Source organism: Benincasa hispida, chromosome 8 (assembly GCF_027475165.1).
Source record: "Benincasa hispida cultivar pf3 chromosome 8, pf3_genome.v1.1, whole genome shotgun sequence".
NCBI classification, from domain to species: domain Eukaryota; kingdom Viridiplantae; phylum Streptophyta; class Magnoliopsida; order Cucurbitales; family Cucurbitaceae; genus Benincasa; species Benincasa hispida.
Genome location: NC_143485.1, coordinates 59,451,107 through 59,460,164, shown reverse-complemented (window position 1 = coordinate 59,460,164; position 9,058 = coordinate 59,451,107).

The following is a 9,058-nucleotide window of genomic DNA, read 5'->3' as shown; positions in this document are numbered from 1 at the left end:
AGCAATCAGAAGGCAATCAAATGACAATCACAAACTATATACTATCAAATAGCAACCCGATAGCAAAGAAAAAGTAAAATAACAACTCAAAATATACTATTTAATTTCCAGCCAAAATATGAACTAAGAAAACTCATATCAGACCCCTATCGATGAGTCTCCTCATCTCTTCAAATCCCAACAAAATCATTCTAACACAAAAACAAAAAGATAAATCAAACACAAACAACAAAGAATCTTCAAGCAATAATGAATTTCAAGAAGGAACCAATCCAACGAACTCTTTGATCTAAAAAAGATAAATTAAACACAAAATTCATAGTCTCAAACAAATAAGGATGAATATCAAAGAATCTTCAAATAAGGATGAAATTCAAGAAAACAATCAAACAAACTTTATAGTTTAAGATATTTCTCGCTGATGAAATCGAAACTAGTAAAATTGTGATCACAGTGGTGAATGGGAGAAGATGAGGACGAAATTCAAATGAAAAAATGGAACACAAACCGTGGCTTTAGGAAGAGAAATTGCCCCAAAGATTTCAACACCATGGCTTCAGCTAACGAAATCAAAACAAGATTTTGAAAAAAAAAATATGCGCAATCATGTGCATCAAAAGAAATCTTGAACTTCAAATCTCCAATGGCCGATTTTTTGTATTCATCTATGAGATTTGCGAGATCTTTAAACTGTAAGAGTGTATTAACATGCAGCGAAATTAACAATGATCAATAAACATTCAAATTCACTCATTTTGGTAGAAACTAAAACATGCTCATTTAATAAAAGAGGGTTTGTAGTCATACCTTTGTAGAACTCTTCAAGATCTTGATGAACAACAATTTTCTCCTCGAAAGATCACCGTGAACTACCTCAAGATCTTTCCCACTATCCTCTTGGAGCTTTAGAACGAGTTGTGGGACTCAAGAACAACTTGAAGTAATGAAAACACAAGGAGAAGCTCACAACAAAACACTACTTGAAGAACCTTTCTTCCAACCGAAATTTTCTCTAAAATTTCAATAGAATGCATGCCTCAAATTCACTCAAATCTTCTTTATTTATTGTAGGTGAACATGCAAAGAAGAATGCTTCATGAGTTGTAGCTCATGCTTGGAGTAAATGAAGATGAGGAAATGGGTTTTGTGTGAGTATGTAGAAGGTGGTAATGGAAATAATTGATTTTCCATTTTGTGCATGTATTTCAACTTTCCAATTTTTCTAATATCAAAACCGATTTCAAAATTTAATTTTGATTTTAAAACTGAAAAAAATATTAATTTTCTAATAAAATTAATAAATAATTATTTAAATAGTTATTTAAATAATTCTAATTAATTTAAAATCAAATATTAAATTAATTTTTGCACAAATCCATCTTCATATATTTAAATCATATTTAAATATAAATTCTCCTATTCTATTTAATTTTAATTTGAACATTTCAAATTAACTTCTCAAGCTGCTCTAAAGCTTATCCATTTACGAGTTAGTAGGAGAACCTCGCGGACTTATCGATCATGGGCTCCAACGATCTGAGATTAATCGACTAAACTCATTAGATCAATCTAACCCCCATTCGTTAACTAATGGGTTAGTCCACTATAGCCCATAGTTGAACTCCCCTCACTGTAGATATATTATGTCCACTTTATATAACCATAATCAGTAGGTCAATCGATTGTTCGTAATCACAGCTGGGTCAAAAAAACCGTTTTACCCCTGTGAATACATTCCCACTGACCCTCTAATAAACAATTCTGATTCATAATAACTATGAATCAAGTTCTTTCTCTATCATGAGAAGGTGGGACCTCGATTGTTCAAGACTTAGAATCAGTACTTAAGAGAACACCCTATCTGCTAACCCTAAATCGGGTAAGACTGAATTCCATCTTGCAAGGCTATGTCCCCAGCTATTCATCTGGTCTTATCTCCAGAATGGGAGGCTTATTGAGCAATGCTGTTGGACTACTCTCATAGCATTGGACTACTCTCACCGTTTGCAAATCAAAGAATAATCCCGAACAAACAAGAGTTCATAGCTAGCTCAAGATTAAGATCAAGTTGACCTAGATTATTTAATAAATAAAATAGTCAGTTTTAACAGTAAACGGTCGTTATAAAGAAAAGTGACTATTTTCATGATCCAGTCTATATACAAACTCATTGCATAGGATGCCCCCACTCACATGTCTCAACATGAATGATCTGTAGATCACTTCGTTTGTAACACTTTACAACTTCTTGTAACAACTACAAAATGGGACGCATCCAATAGTGTTACCAGGATGAGATACCCAATTTCATCCATATACTTATTAGACCATTTAGGCTATATACTGTTAACTTGATCCTGTTTATGTCACTACATAAAGTTACAAAGTTACAGTATTCAGACTATAGCCATGGATATGTTTCTTGGATTTTCATAATGGAATAAAAAATCAACAATTTATTATTATTGATAAATAGAATGTTTAACACGAACTGCGAGTTCTAGGACATTCCCAACAATCTCTCACTTGGACTAAAACTCCAATGAGAACAAACATATACAATATAATGTTGAGAAACATAAAGGGAAAATACAATAAACTAGGGCATCTCTAATATCATAGATATTCTTCCACTTGCCCTAGATTACACTACTTGGAGTCCTAGTCCAACTAGGTAATCCTCAAACACTTTAGCCAAGAGGGCCTTTGTGAATGAATCAGCAAGGTTGTCTTCAGAGGCTACCTTTGTGACGATCACATCTCCTCTATATACTATCTCTCGGATGAGACGATACTTTCTTTCAATGTGTTTTTTGACTCCTTGGTTCTTTTGAGTTGGCAACAACACCACTATTGTCACAATACAGTGTGATAGACAGGTGCATATCTGGAACTACTTCCAAATCAGCCAAGAATTTGCGTAGCCATACTGCTTCTTTAGCAGCTTCACACGCAGCCACATATTCCGCTTCCATTGTGGAGTCAACGATACAACTTTGCTTAATGCTTTTCCAAACTATAGCTCATCCATTAAGAGTGAAAACTGATCCTGAAGTAGATTCCTAGAATCTATGTCAGTCTGAAAATAAGAATCAGTGTATTCTGTAAGGATCAAATTCTTAGGTTCATACACAAGCATATAATCCCCCGTTCTCCTTAGATACTTGAAGATGTTTTTGACAACAGTCTAATGACTGTGTCCAGGATTGGATTGGAACTTGCTGACGATTCCAACTGCAAAGCATATGTCAGGGCATGTACACAACATAACGTACATCAAACTCCCAACTGCAGATGCATATGGAATTTGATTCATCTCCTCAACATTTTGAGGTGTCTTAGGATACTGTTCCTTCAAAAAATGAATTCCATGTCTAAAAGGTAACATACCTTTCTTGGAATTTTGCATATTATACCTGTTGGGATTTTATGTCCTAAAACTCGTAGTTTGTAAACATTAGAACTTATTTTGAGAATTCAATAAAGTTGTTGTTGAATATATTGTTTTTTTAGAAATCCAATAAACCTAAGTCTCTTGACTATTATATGAGTACTTGAACTTTATGTGGAGACATACAAGTAGATTAGGTTCAAGTAAATAGTCAAAATGATCTATAGTATATGAATAAGGCTGGGTACCTTATTCTGGTAACACTATTGGATACAGCCTACTCTGTAGTTGTTACAAAGTGTTGTAAAGTGCTACATACGAATTGATCCTAATTCGTGCATGTTGAGACATGAGAAGTGGGGGTGTCCTGTGCAAATGAGTTTTGTGTAAGATTGGACTATGAAACCTGTCACCTTACTTTATAACGCTGTTTACTATTTAAGACTGACGATTTCAAAGCGATGACCTAGGTAACTTAACCTTAATCCTGAGCTAATATGAATTCCTGTTTGTTCGGGATTTTCCTTTGATATGCAAACGGTGAGAGTAGACTAATTGTCTCTGCTCAATAAGCTTACTATTTTGAGGATAAGACCGGATGAATAGCTGGGAACATAGGGTGCAAGAGGGAATTCACTCTTCGTAGAAAGATTGTTCCCTTCAAGTGCCGATTCTGGGTCTTGAACAAGAGGCTCACCCTTTCATTGGCCTGAGAGGGATTAGATTTGTTGATTGGATCATAAATCAATTGTTCATTAGGGGATCAGTAGAACTTAAGAAACAAGAGGTAATTTCGGGGGTAAAATAGAGATTCGACCCAACCGTTATTACGAGCAACCTGTGAAGGGTTAACTTACTAATCATGGTTATATCGAGTGGACATAATATATCTACAGTGAGGGGAGTTCAGCTATGGGCTTTAGTGGAATCACCCATTAGTTAACGAATGAGGGTTAGATTGATCTAATGAGTTTAGCTGATTAATCTCGGATCGTTGAAGCCCATGATCTGTAGGTTCGTGAGGTCCCCCTACTAGCTCGTAAATGGGTACGCTTTAGGGTAGCTTGAGAAATTAATTTGAAATGTTCAAATTAAACGAAACAAGAGAATAAATATTTAAATATGATTTAAATATATAAAGATGATTATTGTGCAAAAATTAATTTAATATTTGATATCAAATTAATTTATGAAATTAATTTAATATTTGATATTAAATTAATTTAAGAAAATCCATTTTTAAATTAAAATGATTTAAAAGTCATTTTTTTTAAAAAAAGAAAAATGGAAAAATCGGGTTGCATGGGTTGCACATAATGGAAAAAAAGGTTTTTTTCCATTATCATCATTTTTATGCTCACACACAAACCATAATCTTCTCTACCTTGATTCTCCAGGCATGAGCTGCAAGCCATGCACTCCATCTCTTTGCATGTTCATCTTGATATATAAAGAATATTGGAGTTGTTGGAGAAGAAGATGAATACAGAAATTTGAGAAAAAAATCGTGGTGAAGAAGAAGTTGTCTTCTGCAACATGTTGCTGTGAGTTTCCCTTGTTTCTCGACATCTACAAGTTGTTCTTGAGTCCCACAACTCTGCCTAAAGCTCCAAGAGCATAGTAGAGAAGGCTTTGAGGTGGTTCATGTTGACATTAAGTGAAGACAACAGCTAAACATACATTTTCTTGAAGAGTTCTTCAAAGATATGTTCTTAAAACCCATTTTTATGAACAACATGTTTTGTTTTTTTGTCAAAATTAGTGAATTAGAATGCTTATGGAACCTTGATATTTCCTCTGCATGTTGTTTAACTCTAACAATACCTTGACAACATCTTGTCAATATAAGATGCTTGAGATAGTGCCAATGTTCTATTCTTTCGGTTTCAAAAGATCTGTATTCCTAGAATATACTGAGCATTACCCAAATCTTTCATTTGAAATTGTGTTGCTAACTATCTCTTTACTTCAGCAAGAAAACTTGTCTCATTCCCAATGAGCAAGATATCATCAACATAAAGAACTAAGAATGCTATAGTCTTGTTGACTATCTTCTTGTACACACAAGGCTCGTCAACATTCTGTTCAAAGCCATAAGATTTGATCGCAGTGTCAAACCTTATATTCCAGGATATGGACACTTGTTTAAATTCATAAATGGATCGTTTAAGCTTACAGACTTTTTGTTCCTATCCTTTTTCGATCCTTCTGGTTGAGACATAAAAATACTGTCATCAAGATAGCCATTCAAAAAAGCTGTCTTGACATCCATTTGCCATATCTCATAGTCATAATATGTGGCAATGGAAAGAAGTATTCTTATTGATTTTATCATGGCAACAGGAGAAAAAGTTTCTTCATAATCAACTCCTTCTCTTTGGGCAAAACTTTTTGCTACGAGTCTGGCTTTATAGGTTTGTACCTTGCCAGTTTGGTCTCGTTTCCTCTTGTAGATCCATTTGCAACCTATAGATGTAACCCCATGTGGTTGATCTATAAGTTCCTAGACAAAGTTGAAGTACATAGGCTCCATTTCATCGTCCATGCCTTTTATCCATTGTTCCCTGTCAACATCTTTCATTGCCTTCTTAAAGGTTAATGGATCCTCTAAACTATCATCTTGTATGATATTTTGAGTTTTTGTTAAACTGTTCAGGTTGTTGAATAACTCTCCCACTACGTCGAGGCATCCTCAACTCTTGGGATGGACGTGATGAAACAACAACAGTTGTTGATGGACCAGCTTGATCAACAACTCTTGTTGACTTTTCTATAGTATCTTTAATCAGTTCTTGCAATATTAGTTTACTGCGAGGTAGATGATTTTTAATATGATCCTCTTCCAAGAATGTAGCATTTGTCGATACAAATACTTTATCTTCTTGGGGATCATAAAACAATCCTTCTTTTGTTTCTTTGGGGTATCCTACAAATAGGCATAATTTTGAACGCGTTTTCAATTTCTTAGGATTATGTACTAACATGTGTGCTGGACAACCCCATATACGAAAATGACGTAAACTCGTTTTGTGTCCTTTGCACAATTCATATGGTGTTTCTGAAACACTTTTTGATGGAATAACATTAAGAGTAAATACTACAGTCTATACTGCATACCCCCAAAAGGATTGAGGTAACTAAGCATAACTCATCATAGACCGAACCATGTCCAACAAGGTTCGATTTCTCCTTTCTACAACACGGTTTTGTTGTGGTGTTCTAAGTGCTGTGAGTTGTGATTGAATTCCATGATCTACTAGATAGTTTTGGAATTGCAAATCCATATACTCACCACCTCGATCATATCGAAGTGTTTTAATTCTTTTACTTAACAAATTTTCAGTCTCAGCCTTAAATTTTTTGAACTTTTCAAGAGTTTCAGACTTATGACTGATTAAGTAAATATAGTCATATCTAGAGTAATCATCAATAAAACCGATGAGTCCTCGAGCTTTAACATTCATCAGACTACATAGGTTTGAATATATAAGTTCGAGAGGCTCTTTGGCACGAAGGGCTTTGTCAAACAAAAGATCTCTTAGTCATTTTTCCCTCAAGACATGATTCACATAGAGGTAGAGAACTGTCTTCAAACTGATTTAGATGACTTTTTTTACCCATCTTTCAATCCTGTTGAGATTAATGTGACCAAGTCTGAGGTGCCAAAGATAAGTGTTAGAAGAAATTTTCCGCTTCTTATTATGAGTCTCAGCCGTTTTAAACATCTCTATGTTTAAAATGGCTCTCGCTTCAGTTTGTTTTAATATGTACAAGTTATTTTTAAGTCTTGCAGAATAAATACAAACACCTCTTGAACAAACAAACACTTCATTACATTCAAAAGATTTACTGTACATATTTTCTAGCAGACAGAAAATGGAGATCAGATTTCTTTTCATCTTAGGTACATAGAATCCATTCTTAAGTAAGATAAAATAATCTCCAAAAAATAACTTTACATCTCCCACTGCTTCAGCTAAAATGACTTCACCTGTTTCCACCTTGAAAATCATCTCAAGTTCAGAAAGTCTTCTCCAGGAACTAGTTTCTTGTAGAAAAGTGAAAATATGATTAGCGGCACTTGAATCCAATATCCAGGTAAGGTAAAAATTTTCCACTATACATGTTTCAACAACTAGTAAATCGAATTTACCTCGCTTTGCCTTTTCTGCTTTCTTCTTAGCCAAATACTTTGGGTAGTTTCGTTTTCAGTGCCCAACTTCTCTGCAATGGAAACATTTTCCATTGAGAGTTTTGTTTTTGTTTTTCTTTGCAGTGGCTTTCTTTTTCCCTTTTCCTTTCTTCTTCATTTGTACGGTTTTATCCTTAGAAGAAGGACCAGATTTCTTATCAATAGTGGGTTTCGTTCCTGACATAGACCCTTTATAAAACTTCTTTGGTTTCAAAATAACATTTATTTTTTTTTCCTTTAATTTCATCATTGATTGATAAGTCTGTAACTCATTCAACAGCGTTGACAAATTATAAGTGATTTTGTTCATAACAATGTTTGTTCTGAACGACAGATAACTTTTTGGGAGAGATTCCAGTATCATGCTCACTTGACTCGTCTCATCTATCATTGCCCCGTGAGCCTCTGTAACATTAAAATGAACCATCATATCGAGAACGTGTTCTCTTATGTTGGTTCCATCTTTCATGCGCGTAACATAGACATACTTGATGGCTTCATATATAACAGAAGATGACGGTTGCCTGAACATCTCCTGTAATGATGCCATTATCTCACGGGAGGTGGGCATGACCTCATGCTTCTTGTTGAGTACATTAGATATACTCGCTAAGATATAGGTCCAGGCTTTCTCGTTCGCCCTCACCCACCTATCATAGACGTCCCGAACATTTTGGGTGGCTGTTGAACTGTGAACTAGAGGACACTCCTCCATCAACACAAACCTTAGATCGTCTACCATTAATATCGTATTGATGTATGATTTTCAGTTCGAATAACCCTCTCCATTAAATTTATCAGAAGCAAGTAATTGTATGATTGAGTTCGACATTGCTGAAACATTTTAAACAAACTCTATTAAATATGCATCTAAATCTACTTTTAGCAAAAAATAATAAAGAAAAGTGACTATCTTCGTGGTCCAGTCTATATGCAAACTCATTACATAAGATACCTCCACTCACATGTCTCAACATGAACGATCTATAGATCACATCGTTTGTAATATTTTACAACTTCTTGTAATAACTACAAATGGGCCATATCCAATAGTGTTACCAGGATGAGATACCCAATTTCATCCATATACCTATTAGACCATTTAGGGTATATGCTATTAACTTGATCCTGTTTATGTCACTACATAAAGTTACAAAGTTATAGTATTCAGACAATAGTCATGGACATGTTTATTGGATTTTCATAATCAACAATTTATTATTATTGATAAATATAACGTTTAACACGAACGACAAGTTTTAGGACATTTCCAACATAGACAACAGAAAGTTGAGAGAAATGTGTGAGATATGACAATAATAGATCCTAATTTTAATTGAGGGGTAATTTTGGAATAAGGAGAAGTGCAATGTGGTTTCAATTTTCAAGATATTTTACCATATTTGCCAAATTAAAAAAATGGAAGACATGGTTGCTAAATCCTATATTTATTTTGATACACATTGCAATTCTCC